Genomic DNA, 25672 nt, shown 5'->3' with positions numbered 1-25672 from the left:
AAAGAGCAGTTTCTCAGAAAGCTTCTTTCCATATTTCATCTGAGGATATTTCCTTTTTCACCATAGCCCTCTATGGACTTCCAAATATCACTTTGCCAATTCCACGAGAACTGTCTTAGCGAAAGGTTTCTTGAAGGGAAAGCTGTAACTCTGTGAGATGATTTCACAGAACACAAAGAAGTTTCTCAGAAAGCTTCTTTCTCTTTGTTATCGGAGGATATTTCCTTTGGCCCTATAGACTTCAAAGGGATCCGAAATATCTGTTCTCAGATTCCACAGAAATAAGGCTAGCAAAGAGATCCACGAAAAACAGATGTAACTCTGTGAGTGGAAGTCACACATCACAGACCCGTTTCTGAGAAAGCTTCTTTCCAGATTTCATCTGAGGATATTTCCTTTTTCACCATAGCCCTCTATGGGCTTCCAAATATCACTTTGCCAATTCCACAAGAACTGTCTTAGAGAAAGGCTTCTTGAGGGGAAAGTTGTAACTCTGTGAGATGATTTCACAGAACACAAAGAAGTTTCTCAGAAAGCTTCTTTCTCTTTGTTGTCGGAGGATATTTCCTTTGTCCCTATAGTCTTCAAAGGGATCCGAAATATCTGTTCTCAGATTCCACAGAAATAAGGCTAGCAAAGAGATCCACGAAATACAGATGTAAATCAGTGAGATGAATTAACAGAACACTAAGCAGTTTCTCATAAAGCTTCTTTCCAGATTTCAACTGAGGATATTTCCTTTTTCACCATAGCCCTCTATGGGCTTCCAAATATCACTTTGCCAATTCCACAAGAACTGTCTTCGCGAAAGGCTTCTTGAGGGGAAAGCTGTAACTCTGTGAGATGATTTCACAGAACACAAAGAAGTTTCTCGAAAGCTTCTTTCTCTTTGTTATCGGAAGATATTTCCTTTGGCCCTATAGTCTTCAAAGGGATCCGAAATATCTGTTCTCAGATTCCACGGAAATAAGGCTAGCAAAGAGATCCAGGAAATACAGATGTAACTCTGTGAGAGGAATTAACAGAACACTAAGCAGTTTCTCAGAAAGCTTCTTTCCAGATTTCATCTGAGGATATTTCCTTTTTCACCATAGCCCTCTATGGGCATCCAAATATCACTTTGCTAATTCCACAAGAACTGTCTTCGCGAAAGGCTTCTTGAGGGGAAAGCTGTAACTCTGTGAGATGATTTCACAGAACACAAAGAAGTTTCTCATAAAACTGCTTTCTCTTTGTTATCGGAGGATATTTCCTTTGGCCCTATAGTCTTCAAAGGGATCCGAATTATCTGTCCTCAGATTCCACAGAAATAAGGCTAGCAAAGAGATCCACGAAATACAGATGTAACTCTATGAGATGAATTGACGGAACACTAAGCAGTTTCTTAGAAAGCTTCTTTCCATATTTCATCTGAGGATATTTCCTTTCTCACCATAGCCCTCTATGGGCTTCCAAATATCACTTTGCCAATTCTACACGAACTGTCTTAGCGAAAGGCTTCGTCAGGGGAAAGGTGTAACTCTGTGAGATGATTTCACAGAACACAAAGAAGTTTCTCAGAAAGCTTCTTTCTCTTTGTTATCGGAGGATATTTCCTTTGGCCCTATAGTCTTCAAAGGGATCCGAAATATCTGTTCTCAGATTCCACAGAAATAAGGCTAGCAAAGAGATCCACGAAATACAGATGTAAATCAGTGAGATGAATTAACAGAACACTAAGCAGTTTCTCAGAAAGCTTCTTTCCAGATTTCATCTGAGGATATTTCCTTTTTCACCATAGCCCTCTATGGGCATACAAATATCACTTTTCTAATTCCACAAGAACTGTCTTAGCGAAAGGCTTCTTGAGGGGAAAGCTGTAACTCTGTTAGATGATTTCACAGATCACAAAGAAGTTTCTCAGAAAGCTGCTTTCTCTTTGTTATCGGAGGATATTTCCTTCGGCCCTATAGTCTTCAAAGGGATCCGAAATATCTGTTCTCAGATTCCACAGAAATAAGCCTAGTAAAGAGATCCACGAAAAACAGATGTAACTCTGTGAGTGGAAATCACAAATCACAGAGCTGTTTCTCAGAAAGCTTCTTTCCAGATTTCATCTGAGGATATTTCCTTTTTCACCATAGCCCTCTATGGGCTTCCAAATATCACTTTGCAAATTCCACGAGAACTGTCTTAGCGAAAGGTTTCTTGAGGGGAAAGCTGTAACTCTGTGAAATGATTTCAGAGAACACAAAGAAGTTTCTCAGAAAGCTTCTTTCTCTTTGTTATCAGAGGATATTTCCTTTGGCCCTATAGTCTTCAAAGGGTTCCGAAATATCTGTTCTCAGATTCCACAGAAATAAGGCTAGCAATGAGATCCACGAAATACCGATGTAACTCTGTGAGATGAATTAACTGAACACGAAGGAGTTTCTCAGAAAGCTTCTTTCCAGATTTCATCTGAGGATATTTCCTTTTTCACCATAGCCCTCTATGGGCTTCCTAATATCACTTTGCCAATTCCACAAGAACTGTCTTAGCGAAAGGCTTCTTGAGGGGAAAGCTGTTACTCTGTGAGATGATTTCACAGAACACAAAGAAGTTTCTCAGAAAGCTTCTTTCTCTTTGTTATCGGAGGATATTTCCTTTGGCCGTATAGTCTTCAAAGGGATCCGAAATATCTGTTCTCAGATTCCACAGAAATAAGGCTAGCAAAGAGATCCACGAAACACAGATGTAACTCTGTGAGATGAATTAACAGAACACTAAGCAGTTTCTCAGAATGCTTCTTTCCAGATTTCATCTGAGGATATTTCCTTTTTCAACATAGCCCTCTATGGCTTCCAAATATCACTTTGCCAATTCCACGAGAACTGTCTTAGCGAAAGGTTTCTTGAGGGGAAAGCTGTAACGCTGTGAGATGATTTCACAGAACACAAAGAAGTTTCTCAGAAAGCTTCTTTCTCTTTGTTATCGGAGGATATTTTCTTTGGCCCTATAGACTTCAAAGAGATCCGAAATATCTGTTCTCAGATTCCACAGAAATAATGCTAGCAAAGAGATCCACGAAAAACAGATGTAACTCTTTGAGTGGAAGTCACACATCAAAGAGCAGTTTCTCAGAAAGCTTCTTTCCAGATTTCATCTGAGGATATTTCCTTTTTCACCGTAGCCCTCTATGGGCTTCCAAATATCACTTTGCCAGTTCCCCAAGAACTGTCTTAGCAAAAGGCTTCTTGAGGGGAAAGCTGTAACTCTGTGAGATGATTTCACAGAACACAAAGAAGTTTCTCAGAAAGCTTCTTTCTCTTTGTTATCGGAGGATATTTCCTTTGGCCCTATAGTCTTCAAAGGGATCCGAAATATCTGTTCTCAGATTCCACAGAAATAAGGCTAGCAAAGAGATCCACGAAAAACAAATGTAACTCTGTGAGTGGAAGTCACACATCACAGAGCAGTTTCTCAGAAAGCTTCTTTCCAGATTTCATCTGAGGATATTTCCTTTTTCACCGTAGCCCTCTATGGGCTTCCAAATATCACTCTGCCAATTCCACAAGAACAGTCTTAGGAAAAGGCTTCTTGAGGGGAAAGCTGTAACTCTGTGAGATGATTTCACAGAAAACAAAGAAGTTTCTCAGAAAGCTTCTTTCTCTTTGTTATCGGAGGATATTTCCTTTGGCCCTATAATCTTCAAAGTGATCCGAAATATCTGTTCTCAGATTCCACAGAAATAAGGCTAGCAAAGAGATCCACGAAATACAGATGTAACTCTGTGAGATGAATTAACAGAACACTAAGAAGGTTCTCAGAAAGCTTCTTTCCAGATTTTACATGAGGATATTTCCTTTCTCACCGTAGCCTTCTATGGGCTTCCAAATATCACTTTGCCAATTCCACAAGAACTGTCTTAGCGAAAGGTTTCTTGAGGGGAAAGCTGTAACTCTGTGAGATGATTTCACAGAACACAAAGAAATTTCTCAGAAATCTTCTTTCTCTTTGTTATCGGAGGATATTTCCTTTGGCCCTATAGACTTTAAAGGGTTCCGAAATATCTGTTCTCAGATTGCACAGAAATAAGGCTAGCAAAGAGATCCACGAAATACAGATGTAAATCAGTGAGATGAATTAACAGAACACTAAGCAGTTTCTCATAAAGCTTCTTTCCAGATTTCAACTGAGGATATTTCCTTTTTCACCATAGCCCTCTATGGGCTTCCAAATATCACTTTGCCAATTCCACAAGAACTGTCTTCGCGAAAGGCTTCTTGAGGGGAAAGCTGTAACTCTGTGAGATGATTTCACAGAACACAAAGAAGTTTCTCGAAAGCTTCTTTCTCTTTGTTATCGGAAGATATTTCCTTTGGCCCTATAGTCTTCAAAGGGATCCGAAATATCTGTTCTCAGATTCCACGGAAATAAGGCTAGCAAAGAGATCCAGGAAATACAGATGTAACTCTGTGAGAGGAATTAACAGAACACTAAGCAGTTTCTCAGAAAGCTTCTTTCCAGATTTCATCTGAGGATATTTCCTTTTTCACCATAGCCCTCTATGGGCATCCAAATATCACTTTGCTAATTCCACAAGAACTGTCTTCGCGAAAGGCTTCTTGAGGGGAAAGCTGTAACTCTGTGAGATGATTTCACAGAACACAAAGAAGTTTCTCATAAAACTGCTTTCTCTTTGTTATCGGAGGATATTTCCTTTGGCCCTATAGTCTTCAAAGGGATCCGAATTATCTGTCCTCAGATTCCACAGAAATAAGGCTAGCAAAGAGATCCACGAAATACAGATGTAACTCTATGAGATGAATTGACGGAACACTAAGCAGTTTCTTAGAAAGCTTCTTTCCATATTTCATCTGAGGATATTTCCTTTCTCACCATAGCCCTCTATGGGCTTCCAAATATCACTTTGCCAATTCTACACGAACTGTCTTAGCGAAAGGCTTCGTCAGGGGAAAGGTGTAACTCTGTGAGATGATTTCACAGAACACAAAGAAGTTTCTCAGAAAGCTTCTTTCTCTTTGTTATCGGAGGATATTTCCTTTGGCCCTATAGTCTTCAAAGGGATCCGAAATATCTGTTCTCAGATTCCACAGAAATAAGGCTAGCAAAGAGATCCACGAAATACAGATGTAAATCAGTGAGATGAATTAACAGAACACTAAGCAGTTTCTCAGAAAGCTTCTTTCCAGATTTCATCTGAGGATATTTCCTTTTTCACCATAGCCCTCTATGGGCATACAAATATCACTTTTCTAATTCCACAAGAACTGTCTTAGCGAAAGGCTTCTTGAGGGGAAAGCTGTAACTCTGTTAGATGATTTCACAGATCACAAAGAAGTTTCTCAGAAAGCTGCTTTCTCTTTGTTATCGGAGGATATTTCCTTCGGCCCTATAGTCTTCAAAGGGATCCGAAATATCTGTTCTCAGATTCCACAGAAATAAGCCTAGTAAAGAGATCCACGAAAAACAGATGTAACTCTGTGAGTGGAAATCACAAATCACAGAGCTGTTTCTCAGAAAGCTTCTTTCCAGATTTCATCTGAGGATATTTCCTTTTTCACCATAGCCCTCTATGGGCTTCCAAATATCACTTTGCAAATTCCACGAGAACTGTCTTAGCGAAAGGTTTCTTGAGGGGAAAGCTGTAACTCTGTGAAATGATTTCAGAGAACACAAAGAAGTTTCTCAGAAAGCTTCTTTCTCTTTGTTATCAGAGGATATTTCCTTTGGCCCTATAGTCTTCAAAGGGTTCCGAAATATCTGTTCTCAGATTCCACAGAAATAAGGCTAGCAATGAGATCCACGAAATACCGATGTAACTCTGTGAGATGAATTAACTGAACACGAAGGAGTTTCTCAGAAAGCTTCTTTCCAGATTTCATCTGAGGATATTTCCTTTTTCACCATAGCCCTCTATGGGCTTCCTAATATCACTTTGCCAATTCCACAAGAACTGTCTTAGCGAAAGGCTTCTTGAGGGGAAAGCTGTTACTCTGTGAGATGATTTCACAGAACACAAAGAAGTTTCTCAGAAAGCTTCTTTCTCTTTGTTATCGGAGGATATTTCCTTTGGCCGTATAGTCTTCAAAGGGATCCGAAATATCTGTTCTCAGATTCCACAGAAATAAGGCTAGCAAAGAGATCCACGAAACACAGATGTAACTCTGTGAGATGAATTAACAGAACACTAAGCAGTTTCTCAGAATGCTTCTTTCCAGATTTCATCTGAGGATATTTCCTTTTTCAACATAGCCCTCTATGGCTTCCAAATATCACTTTGCCAATTCCACGAGAACTGTCTTAGCGAAAGGTTTCTTGAGGGGAAAGCTGTAACGCTGTGAGATGATTTCACAGAACACAAAGAAGTTTCTCAGAAAGCTTCTTTCTCTTTGTTATCGGAGGATATTTTCTTTGGCCCTATAGACTTCAAAGAGATCCGAAATATCTGTTCTCAGATTCCACAGAAATAATGCTAGCAAAGAGATCCACGAAAAACAGATGTAACTCTTTGAGTGGAAGTCACACATCAAAGAGCAGTTTCTCAGAAAGCTTCTTTCCAGATTTCATCTGAGGATATTTCCTTTTTCACCGTAGCCCTCTATGGGCTTCCAAATATCACTTTGCCAGTTCCCCAAGAACTGTCTTAGCAAAAGGCTTCTTGAGGGGAAAGCTGTAACTCTGTGAGATGATTTCACAGAACACAAAGAAGTTTCTCAGAAAGCTTCTTTCTCTTTGTTATCGGAGGATATTTCCTTTGGCCCTATAGTCTTCAAAGGGATCCGAAATATCTGTTCTCAGATTCCACAGAAATAAGGCTAGCAAAGAGATCCACGAAAAACAAATGTAACTCTGTGAGTGGAAGTCACACATCACAGAGCAGTTTCTCAGAAAGCTTCTTTCCAGATTTCATCTGAGGATATTTCCTTTTTCACCGTAGCCCTCTATGGGCTTCCAAATATCACTCTGCCAATTCCACAAGAACTGTCTTAGGAAAAGGCTTCTTGAGGGGAAAGCTGTAACTCTGTGAGATGATTTCACAGAAAACAAAGAAGTTTCTCAGAAAGCTTCTTTCTCTTTGTTATCGGAGGATATTTCCTTTGGCCCTATAATCTTCAAAGTGATCCGAAATATCTGTTCTCAGATTCCACAGAAATAAGGCTAGCAAAGAGATCCACGAAATACAGATGTAACTCTGTGAGATGAATTAACAGAACACTAAGAAGGTTCTCAGAAAGCTTCTTTCCAGATTTTACATGAGGATATTTCCTTTCTCACCGTAGCCTTCTATGGGCTTCCAAATATCACTTTGCCAATTCCACAAGAACTGTCTTAGCGAAAGGTTTCTTGAGGGGAAAGCTGTAACTCTGTGAGATGATTTCACAGAACACAAAGAAATTTCTCAGAAATCTTCTTTCTCTTTGTTATCGGAGGATATTTCCTTTGGCCCTATAGACTTTAAAGGGTTCCGAAATATCTGTTCTCAGATTGCACAGAAATAAGGCTAGCAAAGAGATCCACGAAATAGAGAATGTAACTCTGTGAGATGAATTAACAGAACACTAAGCAGTTTCTCAGAAAGCTTCTTTCCAGATTTCATCTGAGGATATTTCCTTTTTCACCATAGCCCTCTATGGGCTTCCACATATCTCTTTGCCAATTCCACAAGAACTGTCTTAACGAAAGGCTTCTTGAGGGGAAAGCTGTAACTCTGTGAGATGATTTCACAGAACACAAAGAAGTTTCTTAGAAAGCTTCTTTCTCTTTGTTATCGGAGGATATTTCCTTTGGACCTATAATCTTCAAAGGGATCCGAAATATCTGTTCTCAGATTCCACAGAAATAAGGCTAGCAAAGAGATCCACGAAAAAGAGATGTAACTCTGTGAGTGGAAGTCACACATCACAGAGCAGTTTCTCAGGAAGCTTCTTTCCAGATTTCATCTGAGGATATTTCCTTTTTCACCGTAGCCCTCTATGGGCTTCCAAATATCACTTTGCCAATTCCACAAGAACTGTCTTAGCGAAAGGCTTCTTGAGGGGAAAGCTGTAACTCACTGAGTTCATTTCACAGAACACAAAGAAGTTTCTCAGAAATATTCTTTCTCTTTGTTATCGGAGGATATTTACTTTGGCCCTATAGTCTTCAAAGGGTTCCGAAATATCTGTTCTCAGATTCCACAGAAATAAGGCTAGCAAAGAGATCCACGAAATACAGATGTAACTCTGTGAGATGAATTAACAGAACACTAAGCAGTTTCTCAGAAAGATTCTTTCCAGATTTCATCTGAGGATATTTCCTTTTTCACCATAGCCCTCTATGGGCTTCCAAATATCACTTTGCCAATTCCACGAGAACTGTCTTAGCGAAAGGTTTCTTGAGGGGAAAGCTGTAACTCTGTGAGATGATTTCACAGAACACAAAGAAGTTTCTCAGAAAGCTTCTTTCTCTTTGTTATCGGAGGATATTTTCTTTGGCCCTATAGACTTCAAAGAGATCCGAAATATCTGTTCTCAGATTCCACAGAAATAATGCTAGCAAAGAGATCCACGAAAAACAGATGTAACTCTTTGAGTGGAAGTCACACATCAAAGAGCAGTTTCTCAGAAAGCTTCTTTCCAGATTTCATCTGAGGATATTTCCTTTTTCACCATAGCCCTCTATGGACTTCCAAATATCACTTTGCCAATTCCACGAGAACTGTCTTAGCGAAAGGCTTCTTGAGGGGAAAGCTGTAACTCTGTGAGATGATTTCACAGAACACAAAGAAGTTTCTCAGAAAGCTTCTTTCTCTTTGTTATCGGAGGATATTTCCTTTGGCCCTATAGACTTCAAAGGGATCCGAAATATCTGTTCTCAGATTCCACAGAAATAAGGCTAGCAAAGAGATCCACGAAAAACAGATGTAACTCTGTGAGTGGAAGTCACACATCACAGACCCGTTTCTGAGAAAGCTTCTTTCCAGATTTCATCTGAGGATATTTCCTTTTTCACCATAGCCCTCTATGGGCTTCCAAATATCACTTTGCCAATTCCACAAGAACTGTCTTAGAGAAAGGCTTCTTGAGGGGAAAGTTGTAACTCTGTGAGATGATTTCACAGAACACAAAGAAGTTTCTCAGAAAGCTTCTTTCTCTTTGTTGTCGGAGGATATTTCCTTTGTCCCTATAGTCTTCAAAGGGATCCGAAATATCTGTTCTCAGATTCCACAGAAATAAGGCTAGCAAAGAGATCCACGAAATACAGATGTAAATCAGTGAGATGAATTAACAGAACACTAAGCAGTTTCTCATAAAGCTTCTTTCCAGATTTCATCTGAGGATATTTCCTTTTTCACCATAGCCCTCTATGGGCTTCCAAATATCACTTTGCCAATTCCACAAGAACTGTCTTCGCGAAAGGCTTCTTGAGGGGAAAGCTGTAACTCTGTGAGATGATTTCACAGAACACAAAGAAGTTTCTCGAAAGCTTCTTTCTCTTTGTTATCGGAAGATATTTCCTTTGGCCCTATAGTCTTCAAAGGGATCCGAAATATCTGTTCTCAGATTCCACGGAAATAAGGCTAGCAAAGAGATCCAGGAAATACAGATGTAACTCTGTGAGAGGAATTAACAGAACACTAAGCAGTTTCTCAGAAAGCTTCTTTCCAGATTTCATCTGAGGATATTTCCTTTTTCACCATAGCCCTCTATGGGCATCCAAATATCACTTTGCTAATTCCACAAGAACTGTCTTCGCGAAAGGCTTCTTGAGGGGAAAGCTGTAACTCTGTGAGATGATTTCACAGAACACAAAGAAGTTTCTCATAAAACTGCTTTCTCTTTGTTATCGGAGGATATTTCCTTTGGCCCTATAGTCTTCAAAGGGATCCGAATTATCTGTCCTCAGATTCCACAGAAATAAGGCTAGCAAAGAGATCCACGAAATACAGATGTAACTCTATGAGATGAATTGACGGAACACTAAGCAGTTTCTTAGAAAACTTCTTTCCATATTTCATCTGAGGATATTTCCTTTCTCACCATAGCCCTCTATGGGTTTCCAAATATCACTTTGCCAATTCTACACGAACTGTCTTAGCGAAAGGCTTCTTCAGGGGAAAGGTGTAACTCTGTGAGATGATTTCACAGAACACAAAGAAGTTTCTCAGAAAGCTTCTTTCTCTTTGTTATCGGAGGATATTTCCTTTGGCCCTATAGTCTTCAAAGGGATCCGAAATATCTGTTCTCAGATTCCACAGAAATAAGGCTAGCAAAGAGATCCACGAAATACAGATGTAAATCAGTGAGATGAATTAACAGAACACTAAGCAGTTTCTCAGAAAGCTTCTTTCCAGATTTCATCTGAGGATATTTCCTTTTTCACCATAGCCCTCTATGGGCATACAAATATCACTTTGCTAATTCCACAAGAACTGTCTTAGCGAAAGGCTTCTTGAGGGGAAAGCTGTAACTCTGTTAGATGATTTCACAGATCACAAAGAAGTTTCTCAGAAAGCTGCTTTCTCTTTGTTATCGGAGGATATTTCCTTTGGCCCTATAGTCTTCAAAGGGATCCGAAATATCTGTTCTCAGATTCCACAGAAATAAGGCTAGTAAAGAGATCCACGAAAAACAGATGTAACTCTGTGAGTGGAAATCACAAATCACAGAGCTGTTTCTCAGAAAGCTTCTTTCCAGATTTCATCTGAGGATATTTCCTTTTTCACCATAGCCCTCTATGGGCTTCCAAATATCACTTTGCAAATTCCACGAGAACTGTCTTAGCGAAAGGTTTCTTGAGGGGAAAGCTGTAACTCTGTGAAATGATTTCAGAGAACACAAAGAAGTTTCTCAGAAAGCTTCTTTCTCTTTGTTATCAGAGGATATTTCCTTTGGCCCTATAGTCTTCAAAGGGTTCCGAAATATCTGTTCTCAGATTCCACAGAAATAAGGCTAGCAATGAGATCCACGAAATACCGATGTAACTCTGTGAGATGAATTAACTGAACACGAAGGAGTTTCTCAGAAAGCTTCTTTCCAGATTTCATCTGAGGATATTTCCTTTTTCACCATAGCCCTCTATGGGCTTCCTAATATCACTTTGCCAATTCCACAAGAACTGTCTTAGCGAAAGGCTTCTTGAGGGGAAAGCTGTTACTCTGTGAGATGATTTCACAGAACACAAAGAAGTTTCTCAGAAAGCTTCTTTCTCTTTGTTATCGGAGGATATTTCCTTTGGCCGTATAGTCTTCAAAGGGATCCGAAATATCTGTTCTCAGATTCCACAGAAATAAGGCTAGCAAAGAGATCCACGAAACACAGATGTAACTCTGTGAGATGAATTAACAGAACACTAAGCAGTTTCTCAGAATGCTTCTTTCCAGATTTCATCTGAGGATATTTCCTTTTTCACCATAGCCCTCTATGGCTTCCAAATATCACTTTGCCAATTCCACGAGAACTGTCTTAGCGAAAGGTTTCTTGAGGGGAAAGCTGTAACGCTGTGAGATGATTTCACAGAACACAAAGAAGTTTCTCAGAAAGCTTCTTTCTCTTTGTTATCGGAGGATATTTCCTTTGGCCCTATAGTCTTCAAAGGGATCCGAAATATCTGTTCTCAGATTCCACAGAAAAAAGGCTAGCAAAGAAATCCACGAAATACAGATGTAACTCTGTGAGATGAATTAACAGAACACTAAGAAGGTTCTCAGAAAGCTTCTTTCCAGATTTTACATGAGGATATTTCCTTTCTCACCGTAGCCTTCTATGGGCTTCCAAATATCACTTTGCCAATTCCACAAGAACTGTCTTAGCGAAAGGTTTCTTGAGGGGAAAGCTGTAACTCTGTGAGATGATTTCACAGAACACAAAGAAATTTCTCAGAAATCTTCTTTCTCTTTGTTATCGGAGGATATTTCCTTTGGCCCTATAGACGTTAAAGGGTTCCGAAATATCTGTTCTCAGATTGCACAGAAATAAGGCTAGCAAAGAGATCCACGAAATAGAGAATGTAACTCTGTGAGATGAATTAACAGAACACTAAGCAGTTTCTCAGAAAGCTTCTTTCCAGATTTCATCTGAGGATATTTCCTTTTTCACCATAGCCCTCTATGGGCTTCCACATGTCTCTTTACCAATTCCACAAGAACTGTCTTAACGAAAGGCTTCTTGAGGGGAAAGCTGTAACTCTGTGAGATGATTTCACAGAACACAAAGAAGTTTCTTAGAAAGCTTCTTTCTCTTTGTTATCGGAGGATATTTCCTTTGGACCTATAATCTTCAAAGGGATCCGAAATATCTGTTCTCAGATTCCACAGAAATAAGGCTAGCAAAGAGATCCACGAAAAAGAGATGTAACTCTGTGAGTGGAAGTCACACATCACAGAGCAGTTTCTCAGGAAGCTTCTTTCCAGATTTCATCTGAGGATATTTCCTTTTTCACCGTAGCCCTCTATGGGCTTCCAAATATCACTTTGCCAATTCCACAAGAACTGTCTTAGCGAAAGGCTTCTTGAGGGGAAAGCTGTAACTCACTGAGTTCATTTCACAGAACACAAAGAAGTTTCTCAGAAATATTCTTTCTCTTTGTTATCGGAGGATATTTACTTTGGCCCTATAGTCTTCAAAGGGTTCCGAAATATCTGTTCTCAGATTCCACAGAAATAAGGCTAGCAAAGAGATCCACGAAATACAGATGTAACTCTGTGAGATGAATTAACAGAACACTAAGCAGTTTCTCAGAAAGATTCTTTCCAGATTTCATCTGAGGATATTTCCTTTTTCACCATAGCCCTCTATGGGCTTCCAAATATCACTTTGCCAATTCCACGAGAACTGTCTTAGCGAAAGGTTTCTTGAGGGGAAAGCTGTAACTCTGTGAGATGATTTCACAGAACACAAAGAAGTTTCTCAGAAAGCTTCTTTCTCTTTGTTATCGGAGGATATTTCCTTTGGCCCTATAGACTTCAAAGGGATCCGAAATATCTGTTCTCAGATTCCACAGAAATAAGGCTAGCAAAGAGATCCACGAAAAACAGATGTAACTCTGTGAGTGGAAGTCACACATCACAGACCCGTTTCTGAGAAAGCTTCTTTCCAGATTTCATCTGAGGATATTTCCTTTTTCACCATAGCCCTCTATGGGCTTCCAAATATCACTTTGCCAATTCCACAAGAACTGTCTTAGAGAAAGGCTTCTTGAGGGGAAAGTTGTAACTCTGTGAGATGATTTCACAGAACACAAAGAAGTTTCTCAGAAAGCTTCTTTCTCTTTGTTGTCGGAGGATATTTCCTTTGTCCCTATAGTCTTCAAAGGGATCCGAAATATCTGTTCTCAGATTCCACAGAAATAAGGCTAGCAAAGAGATCCACGAAATACAGATGTAAATCAGTGAGATGAATTAACAGAACACTAAGCAGTTTCTCATAAAGCTTCTTTCCAGATTTCAACTGAGGATATTTCCTTTTTCACCATAGCCCTCTATGGGCTTCCAAATATCACTTTGCCAATTCCACAAGAACTGTCTTCGCGAAAGGCTTCTTGAGGGGAAAGCTGTAACTCTGTGAGATGATTTCACAGAACACAAAGAAGTTTCTCGAAAGCTTCTTTCTCTTTGTTATCGGAAGATATTTCCTTTGGCCCTATAGTCTTCAAAGGGATCCGAAATATCTGTTCTCAGATTCCACGGAAATAAGGATAGCAAAGAGATCCAGGAAATACAGATGTAACTCTGTGAGAGGAATTAACAGAACACTAAGCAGTTTCTCAGAAAGCTTCTTTCCAGATTTCATCTGAGGATATTTCCTTTTTCACCATAGCCCTCTATGGGCATCCAAATATCACTTTGCTAATTCCACAAGAACTGTCTTCGCGAAAGGCTTCTTGAGGGGAAAGCTGTAACTCTGTGAGATGATTTCACAGAACACAAAGAAGTTTCTCATAAAACTGCTTTCTCTTTGTTATCGGAGGATATTTCCTTTGGCCCTATAGTCTTCAAAGGGATCCGAATTATCTGTCCTCAGATTCCACAGAAATAAGGCTAGCAAAGAGATCCACGAAATACAGATGTAACTCTATGAGATGAATTGACGGAACACTAAGCAGTTTCTTAGAAAGCTTCTTTCCATATTTCATCTGAGGATATTTCCTTTCTCACCATAGCCCTCTATGGGCTTCCAAATATCACTTTGCCAATTCTACACGAACTGTCTTAGCGAAAGGCTTCGTCAGGGGAAAGGTGTAACTCTGTGAGATGATTTCACAGAACACAAAGAAGTTTCTCAGAAAGCTTCTTTCTCTTTGTTATCGGAGGATATTTCCTTTGGCCCTATAGTCTTCAAAGGGATCCGAAATATCTGTTCTCAGATTCCACAGAAATAAGGCTAGCAAAGAGATCCACGAAATACAGATGTAAATCAGTGAGATGAATTAACAGAACACTAAGCAGTTTCTCAGAAAGCTTCTTTCCAGATTTCATCTGAGGATATTTCCTTTTTCACCATAGCCCTCTATGGGCATACAAATATCACTTTTCTAATTCCACAAGAACTGTCTTAGCGAAAGGCTTCTTGAGGGGAAAGCTGTAACTCTGTTAGATGATTTCACAGATCACAAAGAAGTTTCTCAGAAAGCTGCTTTCTCTTTGTTATCGGAGGATATTTCCTTCGGCCCTATAGTCTTCAAAGGGATCCGAAATATCTGTTCTCAGATTCCACAGAAATAAGCCTAGTAAAGAGATCCACGAAAAACAGATGTAACTCTGTGAGTGGAAATCACAAATCACAGAGCTGTTTCTCAGAAAGCTTCTTTCCAGATTTCATCTGAGGATATTTCCTTTTTCACCATAGCCCTCTATGGGCTTCCAAATATCACTTTGCAAATTCCACGAGAACTGTCTTAGCGAAAGGTTTCTTGAGGGGAAAGCTGCAACTCTGTGAAATGATTTCAGAGAACACAAAGAAGTTTCTCAGAAAGCTTCTTTCTCTTTGTTATCAGAGGATATTTCCTTTGGCCCTATAGTCTTCAAAGGGTTCCGAAATATCTGTTCTCAGATTCCACAGAAATAAGGCTAGCAATGAGATCCACGAAATACCGATGTAACTCTGTGAGATGAATTAACTGAACACGAAGGAGTTTCTCAGAAAGCTTCTTTCCAGATTTCATCTGAGGATATTTCCTTTTTCACCATAGCCCTCTATGGGCTTCCTAATATCACTTTGCCAATTCCACAAGAACTGTCTTAGCGAAAGGCTTCTTGAGGGGAAAGCTGTTACTCTGTGAGATGATTTCACAGAACACAAAGAAGTTTCTCAGAAAGCTTCTTTCTGTTTGTTATCGGAGGATATTTCCTTTGGCCGTATAGTCTTCAAAGGGATCCGAAATATCTGTTCTCAGATTCCACAGAAATAAGGCTAGCAAAGAGATCCACGAAACACAGATGTAACTCTGTGAGATGAATTAACAGAACACTAAGCAGTTTCTCAGAATGCTTCTTTCCAGATTTCATCTGAGGATATTTCCTTTTTCAACATAGCCCTCTATGGCTTCCAAATATCACTTTGCCAATTCCACGAGAACTGTCTTAGCGAAAGGTTTCTTGAGGGGAAAGCTGTAACGCTGTGAGATGATTTCACAGAACACAAAGAAGTTTCTCAGAAAGCTTCTTTCTCTTTGTTATCGGAGGATATTTTCTTTGGCCCTATAGACTTCAAAGAGATCCGAAATATCTGTTCTCAGATTCCACAGAAATAATGCTAGCAAAGAGATCCACGAAAAACAGATGTAACTCTTTGAGTGGAAGTCACACATCAAAGAGCAGTTTCTCAGAAAGCTTCTTTCCAGATTTCATCTGAGGATATTTCCTTTTTCACCGTAGCCCTCTATGGGCTTCCAAATATCACTTTGCCAGTTCCCCAAGAACTGTCTTAGCAAAAGGCTTCTTGAGGGGAAAGCTGTAACTCTGTGAGATGATTTCACAGAACACAAAGAAGTTTCTCAGAAAGCTTCTTTCTCTTTGTTATCGGAGGATATTTCCTTTGGCCCTATAGTCTTCAAAGGGATCCGAAATATCTGTTCTCAGATTCCACAGAAATAAGGCTAGCAAAGAGATCCACGAAAAACAAATGTAACTCTGTGAGTGGAAGTCACACATCACAGAGCAGTTTCTCAGAAAGCTTCTTTCCAGATTTCATCTGAGGATATTTCCTTTTTCACCGTAGCCCTCTATGGGCTTCCAAATATCACTTTGCCAATTCCACAAGAACTGTCTTCGCGAAAGGCTTCTTGAGGGGAAAGCTGTAACTCTGTGAGATGATTTCACAGAACACAAAGAAGTTTCTCGAAAGCTTCTTTCTCTTTGTTATCGGAGGATATTTCCTTTGGCCCTATAGTCTTCAAAGGGATCCGAAATATCTGTTCTCAGATTCCACAGAAATAAGGCTAGCAAAGAGATCCAGGAAATACAGATGTAACTCTGTGAGATGAATTAACAGAACACTAAGCAGTTTCTCAGAAAGCTTCTTTCCAGATTTCATCTGAGGATATTTCCTTTTTCACCATAGCCCTCTATGGCTTCCAAATATCACTTTGCCAATTCCAGGAGAACTGTCTTAGCGAAAGGTTTCTTGAGGGGAAAGCTGTAACTCTGTGAGATGATTTCACAGAACACAAAGAAGTTTCTCAGAAAGCTTCTTTCTCTTTGTTATCGGAGGATATTTCCTTTGGCCCTATAGACTTCAAAGGGATCCGAAATATCTGTTCTCAGATTCCACAGAAATAAGGCTAGCAAAGAGATCCACGAAACACAGATGTAACTCTGTGAGATAAATTAAGAGAACACTAAGTAGTTTCTCAGAAAGCTTCTTTCCAGATTTCATCTGAGGATATTTCCTTTTTCACCATAGCCCTCTATGGGCTTCCAAATATCACTTTGCCAATTCCACAAGAACTGTCTTAGAGAAAGGCTTCTTGAGGGGAAAGCTGTAACTCTGTGAGATGATTTCACAGAACACAAAGAAGTTTCTCAGAAATCTTCTTTCTCTTTCTTGTCGGAGGATATTTCCTTTGGCCCTATAGTCTTCAAAGGGATCCGAAATATCTGTTCTCAGATTCCACAGAAATAAGGCTAACAAAGAGATCCACGAAATACAGATGTAAATCAGTGAGATGAATTAACAGAACACTAAGCAGTTTCTCAGAAAGCTTCTTTCCAGATTTCATCTGACGATATTTCCTTTTTCACCATAGCCCTCTATGGGCATACAAATATCACTTTGCTAATTCCACAAGAACTGTCTTAGCGAAAGGCTTCTTGAGGGGAAAGCTGTAACTCTGGGAAATGATTTCACAGAACACAAAGAAGTTTCTCAGAAAGCTCCTTTCTCTTTGTTATCGGAGGATATTTCCTTTGGCCCTATTGTCTTCAAAGGGATCCGAAATATCTGTTCTCAGATTCCACAGAAATAAGGCTAGCAAAGAGATCCACGAAAAACAGATGTAACTCTGTGAGTGGAAATCACAAATCACAGAGCAGTTTCTCAGAAAGCTTCTTTCCAGATTTCATCTGAGGATATTTCCTTTTTCACCATAGCCCTCTATGGGCTTCCAAATATCACTTAGCCAATTCCACGAGAACTGTCTTAGCGAAAGGTTTCTTGAGGGGAAAGCTGTAACTCTGTGACATGATTTCACAGAACACAAAGAAGTTTCTCAGAAAGCTTCTTTCTCTTTGTTATCGGAGGATATTTCCTTTGGCCCTATAGTCTTCAAAGGGTTCCGAAATATCTGTTCTCAGATTCCACAGAAATAAGGCTAGCAATGAGATCCACGAAATACCGATGTAACTCTGTGAGATGAATTAACTGAACACGAAGGAGTTTCTCAGAAAGCTTCTTTCCAGATTTCATCTGAGGATATTTCGTTTTTGACCATAGCCCTCTATGGGCTTCCTAATATCACTTTGCCAATTCCACAAGAACTGTCTTAGCGAAAGGCTTCTTGAGGGGAAAGCTGTTACTCTGTGAGATGATTTCACAGAACACAAAGAAGTTTCTCAGAAAGCTTCTTTCTCTTTGTTATCGGAGGATATTTCCTTTGGCCGTATAGTCTTCAAAGGGATCCGAAATATCTGTTCTCAGATTCCACAGAATTAAGGCTAGCAAAGAGATCCACGAAACACAGATGTAACTCTGTGAGATGAATTAACAGAACACTAAGCAGTTTCTCAGAATGCTTCTTTCCAGATTTCATCTGAGGATATTTACTTTTTCACCATAGCCCTCTATGGCTTCCAAATATCACTTTGCCAATTCCACGAGAACTGTCTTAGCGAAAGGTTTCTTGAGGGGAAAGCTGTAACTCTGTGAGATGATTTCACAGAACACAAAGAAGTTTCTCAGAAAGCTTCTTTCTCTTTGTTATCGGAGGATATTTACTTTGGCCCTATAGTCTTCAAAGGGATCCGAATTATCTGTTCTCAGATTCCACAGAAATAAGGCTAGCAAAGAGATCCACGAAATACAGTTGTAACTCTATGAGATGAATTGACGGAACACTAAGCAGTTTCCTAGAAAGCTTCTTTCCATATTTCATCTGAGGATATTTCCTTTCTCACCATAGCCCTCTATGGGCTTCCAAATATCACTTTGCCAATTCTACACGAACTGTCTTAGCGAAAGGCTTCTTGAGGGGAAAGCTCTAACTCTGTGAGATGATTTCTCAGAACACAAAGAAGTTTCTCAGAAAGCTGCTTTCTCTTTGTTATCGGAGGATATTTCCTTTGGCCCTATAGTCTTCAAAGGGATCCGAAATATCTGTTCTCAGATTCCACAGAAATAAGGCTAGTAAAGAGATCCACGAAAAACAGATGTAACTCTGTGAGTGGAAATCACAAATCACAGAGCTGTTTCTCAGAAAGCTTCTTTCCAGATTTCATCTGAGGATATTTCCTTTTTCACCATAGCCCTCTATGGGCTTCCAAATATCACTTTGCAAATTCCACGAGAACTGTCTTAGCGAAAGGTTTCTTGAGGGGAAAGCTGTAACTCTGTGAAATGATTTCAGAGAACACAAAGAAGTTTCTCAGAAAGCTTCTTTCTCTTTGTTATCAGAGGATATTTCCTTTGGCCCTATAGTCTTCAAAGGGTTCCGAAATATCTGTTCTCAGATTCCACAGAAATAAGGCTAGCAATGAGATCCACGAAATACCGATGTAACTCTGTGAGATGAATTAACTGAACACGAAGGAGTTTCTCAGAAAGCTTCTATCCAGATTTCATCTGAGGATATTTCCTTTTTCACCATAGCCCTCTATGGGCTTCCTAATATCACTTTGCCAATTCCACAAGAACTGTCTTAGCGAAAGGCTTCTTGAGGGGAAAGCTGTTACTCTGTGAGATGATTTCACAGAACACAAAGAAGTTTCTCAGAAAGCTTCTTTCTCTTTGTTATCGGAGGATATTTCCTTTGGCCGTATAGTCTTCAAAGGGATCCGAAATATCTGTTCTCAGATTCCACAGAAATAAGGCTAGCAAAGAGATCCACGAAACACAGATGTAACTCTGTGAGATGAATTAACAGAACACTAAGCAGTTTCTCAGAATGCTTCTTTCCAGATTTCATCTGAGGATATTTCCTTTTTCACCATAGCCCTCTATGGCTTCCAAATATCACTTTGCCAATTCCACGAGAACTGTCTTAGCGAAAGGTTTCTTGAGGGGAAAGCTGTAACGCTGTGAGATGATTTCACAGAACACAAAGAAGTTTCTCAGAAAGCTTCTTTCTCTTTGTTATCGGAGGATATTTCCTTTGGCCCTATAGTCTTCAAAGGGATCCGAAATATCTGTTCTCAGATTCCACAGAAAAAAGGCTAGCAAAGAAATCCACGAAATACAGATGTAACTCTGTGAGATGAATTAACAGAACACTAAGAAGGTTCTCAGAAAGCTTCTTTCCAGATTTTACATGAGGATATTTCCTTTCTCACCGTAGCCTTCTATGGGCTTCCAAATATCACTTTGCCAATTCCACAAGAACTGTCTTAGCGAAAGGTTTCTTGAGGGGAAAGCTGTAACTCTGTGAGATGATTTCACAGAACACAAAGAAATTTCTCAGAAATCTTCTTTCTCTTTGTTATCGGAGGATATTTCCTTTGGCCCTATAGACTTTAAAGGGTTCCGAAATATCTGTTCTCAGATTGCACAGAAATAAGGCTAGCAAAGAGATCCACGAAATAGAGAATGTAACTCTGTGAGATGAATTAACAGAACACTAAGCAGTTTCTCAGAAAGCTTCTTTCCAGATTTCATCTGAGGATATTTCCTTTTTCACCATAGCCCTCTATGGGCTTCCACATATCTCTTTACCAATTCCACAAGAACTGTCTTAACGAAAGGCTTCTTGAGGGGAAAGCTGTAACTCTGTGAGATGATTTCACAGAACACAAAGAAGTTTCTTAGAAAGCTTCTTTCTCTTTGTTATCGGAGGATATTTCCTTTGGACCTATAATCTTCAAAGGGATCCGAAATATCTGTTCTCAGATTCCACAGAAATAAGGCTAGCAAAGAGATCCACGAAAAAGAGATGTAACTCTGTGAGTGGAAGTCACACATCACAGAGCAGTTTCTCAGGAAGCTTCTTTCCAGATTTCATCTGAGGATATTTCCTTTTTCACCGTAGCCCTCTATGGGCTTCCAAATATCACTTTGCCAATTCCACAAGAACTGTCTTAGCGAAAGGCTTCTTGAGGGGAAAGCTGTAACTCACTGAGTTCATTTCACAGAACACAAAGAAGTTTCTCAGAAATATTCTTTCTCTTTGTTATCGGAGGATATTTACTTTGGCCCTATAGTCTTCAAAGGGTTCCGAAATATCTGTTCTCAGATTCCACAGAAATAAGGCTAGCAAAGAGATCCACGAAATACAGATGTAACTCTGTGAGATGAATTAACAGAACACTAAGCAGTTTCTCAGAAAGATTCTTTCCAGATTTCATCTGAGGATATTTCCTTTTTCACCATAGCCCTCTATGGGCTTCCAAATATCACTTTGCCAATTCCACGAGAACTGTCTTAGCGAAAGGTTTCTTGAGGGGAAAGCTGTAACTCTGTGAGATGATTTCACAGAACACAAAGAAGTTTCTCAGAAAGCTTCTTTCTCTTTATTATCGGAGGATATTTTCTTTGGCCCTATAGACTTCAAAGAGATCCGAAATATCTGTTCTCAGATTCCACAGAAATAATGCTAGCAAAGAGATCCACGAAAAACAGATGTAACTCTTTGAGTGGAAGTCACACATCAAAGAGCAGTTTCTCAGAAAGCTTCTTTCCAGATTTCATCTGAGGATATTTCCTTTTTCACCATAGCCCTCTATGGACTTCCAAATATCACTTTGCCAATTCCACGAGAACTGTCTTAGCGAAAGGTTTCTTGAAGGGAAAGCTGTAACTCTGTGAGATGATTTCACAGAACACAAAGAAGTTTCTCAGAAAGCTTCTTTCTCTTTGTTATCGGAGGATATTTCCTTTGGCCCTATAGACTTCAAAGGGATCCGAAATATCTGTTCTCAGATTCCACAGAAATAAGGCTAGCAAAGAGATCCACGAAAAACAGATGTAACTCTGTGAGTGGAAGTCACACATCACAGACCCGTTTCTGAGAAAGCTTCTTTCCAGATTTCATCTGAGGATATTTCCTTTTTCACCATAGCCCTCTATGGGCTTCCAAATATCACTTTGCCAATTCCACAAGAACTGTCTTAGAGAAAGGCTTCTTGAGGGGAAAGTTGTAACTCTGTGAGATGATTTCACAGAACACAAAGAAGTTTCTCAGAAAGCTTCTTTCTCTTTGTTGTCGGAGGATATTTCCTTTGTCCCTATAGTCTTCAAAGGGATCCGAAATATCTGTTCTCAGATTCCACAGAAATAAGGCTAGCAAAGAGATCCACGAAATACAGATGTAAATCAGTGAGATGAATTAACAGAACACTAAGCAGTTTCTCATAAAGCTTCTTTCCAGATTTCATCTGAGGATATTTCCTTTTTCACCATAGCCCTCTATGGGCTTCCAAATATCACTTTGCCAATTCCACAAGAACTGTCTCCGCGAAAGGCTTCTTGAGGGGAAAGCTGTAACTCTGTGAGATGATTTCACAGAACACAAAGAAGTTTCTCGAAAGCTTCTTTCTCTTTGTTATCGGAAGATATTTCCTTTGGCCCTATAGTCTTCAAAGGGATCAGAAATATCTGTTCTCAGATTCCACGGAAATAAGGCTAGCAAAGAGATCCAGGAAATACAGATGTAACTCTGTGAGAGGAATTAACAGAACACTAAGCAGTTTCTCAGAAAGCTTCTTTCCAGATTTCATCTGAGGATATTTCCTTTTTCACCATAGCCCTCTATGGGCATCCAAATATCACTTTGCTAATTCCACAAGAACTGTCTTCGCGAAAGGCTTCTTGAGGGGAAAGCTGTAACTCTGTGAGATGATTTCACAGAACACAAAGAAGTTTCTCATAAAACTGCTTTCTCTTTGTTATCGGAGGATATTTCCTTTGGCCCTATAGTCTTCAAAGGGATCCGAATTATCTGTCCTCAGATTCCACAGAAATAAGGCTAGCAAAGAGATCCACGAAACACAGATGTAACTCTGTGAGATAAATTAAGAGAACACTAAGTAGTTTCTCAGAAAGCTTCTTTCCAGATTTCATCTGAGGATATTTCCTTTTTCACCATAGCCCTCTATGGGCTTCCAAATATCACTTTGCCAATTCCACAAGAACTGTCTTAGAGAAAGGCTTCTTGAGGGGAAAGCTGTAACTCTGTGAGATGATTTCACAGAACACAAAGAAGTTTCTCAGAAATCTTCTTTCTCTTTCTTGTCGGAGGATATTTCCTTTGGCCCTATAGTCTTCAAAGGGATCCGAAATATCTGTTCTCAGATTCCACAGAAATAAGGCTAACAAAGAGATCCACGAAATACAGATGTAAATCAGTGAGATGAATTAACAGAACACTAAGCAGTTTCTCAGAAAGCTTCTTTCCAGATTTCATCTGACGATATTTCCTTTTTCACCATAGCCCTCTATGGGCATACAAATATCACTTTGCTAATTCCACAAGAACTGTCTTAGCGAAAGGCTTCTTGAGGGGAAAGCTGTAACTCTGTGAAATGATTTCACAGAACACAAAGAAGTTTCTCAGAAAGCTCCTTTCTCTTTGTTATCGGAGGATATTTCCTTTGGCCCTATTGTCTTCAAAGGGATCCGAAATATCTGTTCTCAGATTCCACAGAAATAAGGCTAGCAAAGAGATCCACGAAAAACAGATGTAACTCTGTGAGTGGAAATCACAAATCACAGAGCAGTTTCTCAGAAAGATTCTTTCCAGATTTCATCTGAGGATATTTCCTTTTTCACCATAGCCCTCTATGGGCTTCCAAATATCACTTAGCCAATTCCACAAGAACTGTCTTAGCGAAAGGTTTCTTGAGGGGAAAGCTGTAACTCTGTGACATGATTTCACAGAACACAAAGAAGTTTCTCAGAAAGCTTCTTTCTCTTTGTTATCGGAGGATATTTCCTTTGGCCCTATAGTCTTCAAAGGGTTCCGAAATATCTGTTCTCAGATTCCACAGAAATAAGGCTAGCAATGAGATCCACGAAATACCGATGTAACTCTGTGAGATGAATTAACTGAACACGAAGGAGTTTCTCAGAAAGCTTCTTTCCAGATTTCATCTGAGGATATTTCGTTTTTGACCATAGCCCTCTATGGGCTTCCTAATATCACTTTGCCAATTCCACAAGAACTGTCTTAGCGAAAGGCTTCTTGAGGGGAAAGCTGTTACTCTGTGAGATGATTTCACAGAACACAAAGAAGTTTCTCAGAAAGCTTCTTTCTCTTTGTTATCGGAGGATATTTCCTTTGGCCGTATAGTCTTCAAAGGGATCCGAAATATCTGTTCTCAGATTCCACAGAAATAAGGCTAGCAAAGAGATCCACGAAACACAGATGTAACTCTGTGAGATGAATTAACAGAACACTAAGCAGTTTCTCAGAATGCTTCTTTCCAGATTTAATCTGAGGATATTTACTTTTTCACCATAGCCCTCTATGGCTTCCAAATATCACTTTGCCAATTCCACGAGAACTGTCTTAGCGAAAGGTTTCTTGAGGGGAAAGCTGTAACTCTGTGAGATGATTTCACAGAACACAAAGAAGTTTCTCAGAAAGCTTCTTTCTCTTTGTTATCGGAGGATATTTACATTGGCCCTATAGTCTTCAAAGGGATCCGAATTATCTGTTCTCAGATTCCACAGAAATAAGGCTAGCAAAGAGATCCACGAAATACAGTTGTAACTCTATGAGATGAATTGACGGAACACTAAGCAGTTTCCTAGAAAGCTTCTTTCCATATTTCATCTGAGGATATTTCCTTTCTCACCATAGCCCTCTATGGGCTTCCAAATATCACTTTGCCAATTCTACACGAACTGTCTTAGCGAAAGGCTTCTTGAGGGGAAAGATCTAACTCTGTGAGATGATTTCTCAGAACACAAAGAAGTTTCTCAGAAAGCTGCTTTCTCTTTGTTATCGGAGGATATTTCCTTTGGCCATATAGTCTTCAAAGGGATCCGAAATATCTGTTCTCAGATTCCACAGAAATAAGGCAAGCAAAGAGATCCACGAAATACAGATGTAACTCTGTGAGATGAATTAACAAAACACTAAGCAGTTTCTCAGAAAGCTTCTTTCCAGATTTCATCGGAGGATATTTCCTTTTTCACCATAGCCTTCCATGGGCTTCCAAATATCACTTTGCCAATTCGACAAGAACTGTCTTAGAGAAAGGCTTCTTGAGGGGAAAGCTGTAACTCTGTGAGATGATTTCACAGAACACAAAGAAGTTTCTCAGAAAGCTTCTTTCTCTTTGTTATCGGAGGATATTTCCTTTGGCCCTATAGTCTTCAAAGGGATCCGAAATATCTGTTCTCAGATTCCACAGAAATAAGGCTAGCAAAGAGATCCACGAAATACAGATGTAACTCTGTGAGATGAATTAACAGAACACTAAGCAGTTTCTCAGAAAGCTTCTTTCCAGATTTCATCTGAGGATATTTCCTTTTTCACCATAGCCCTCTATGTGCATCCAAATATCACTTTGCTAATTCCACAAGAACTGTCTTAGCGAAAGGCTTCTTGAGGGGAAAGCTGTAACTCTGTGAGATGATTTCACAGAACACAAAGAAGTTTCTCAGAAAGCTTCTTTCTCTTTGTTATCGGAGGATATTTACTTTGGCCCTATAGTCTTCAAAGGGATCCGAATTATCTGTTCTCAGATTCCTCAGAAATAAGGCTAGCAAAGAGATCCACGAAATACAGATGTAACTCTGTGAGATGAATTAACCGAACATTAAGCAGTTTCTCAGAAAGCTTCCTTCCAGATTTCATCTGAGGATATTTCCTTTTTCACCATAGCCCATTATGGGCTTCCAAATATCACTTTGCCAATTCCACAAGAAGTGTCTTAGCGAAAGGCTTCTTGAGGGGAAAGCTGTAAATCAGTGAGATGATTTCACAGAACACAAAGAAGTTTCTCAGAAAGCTTCTTTCTCTTTGTTATCGGAGGATATTTCCTTTGGCCCTATAGTCTTCAAAGGGATCCGAAATATCTGTTCTCAGATTCCACAGAAAAAAGGCTAGCAAAGAGATC

This window comes from Macaca nemestrina, chromosome 5 (assembly GCF_043159975.1).
Source record: "Macaca nemestrina isolate mMacNem1 chromosome 5, mMacNem.hap1, whole genome shotgun sequence".
In the NCBI taxonomy this organism is placed as follows: Eukaryota; Metazoa; Chordata; class Mammalia; order Primates; family Cercopithecidae; genus Macaca; species Macaca nemestrina.
This window is presented reverse-complemented; position numbering follows the sequence as displayed.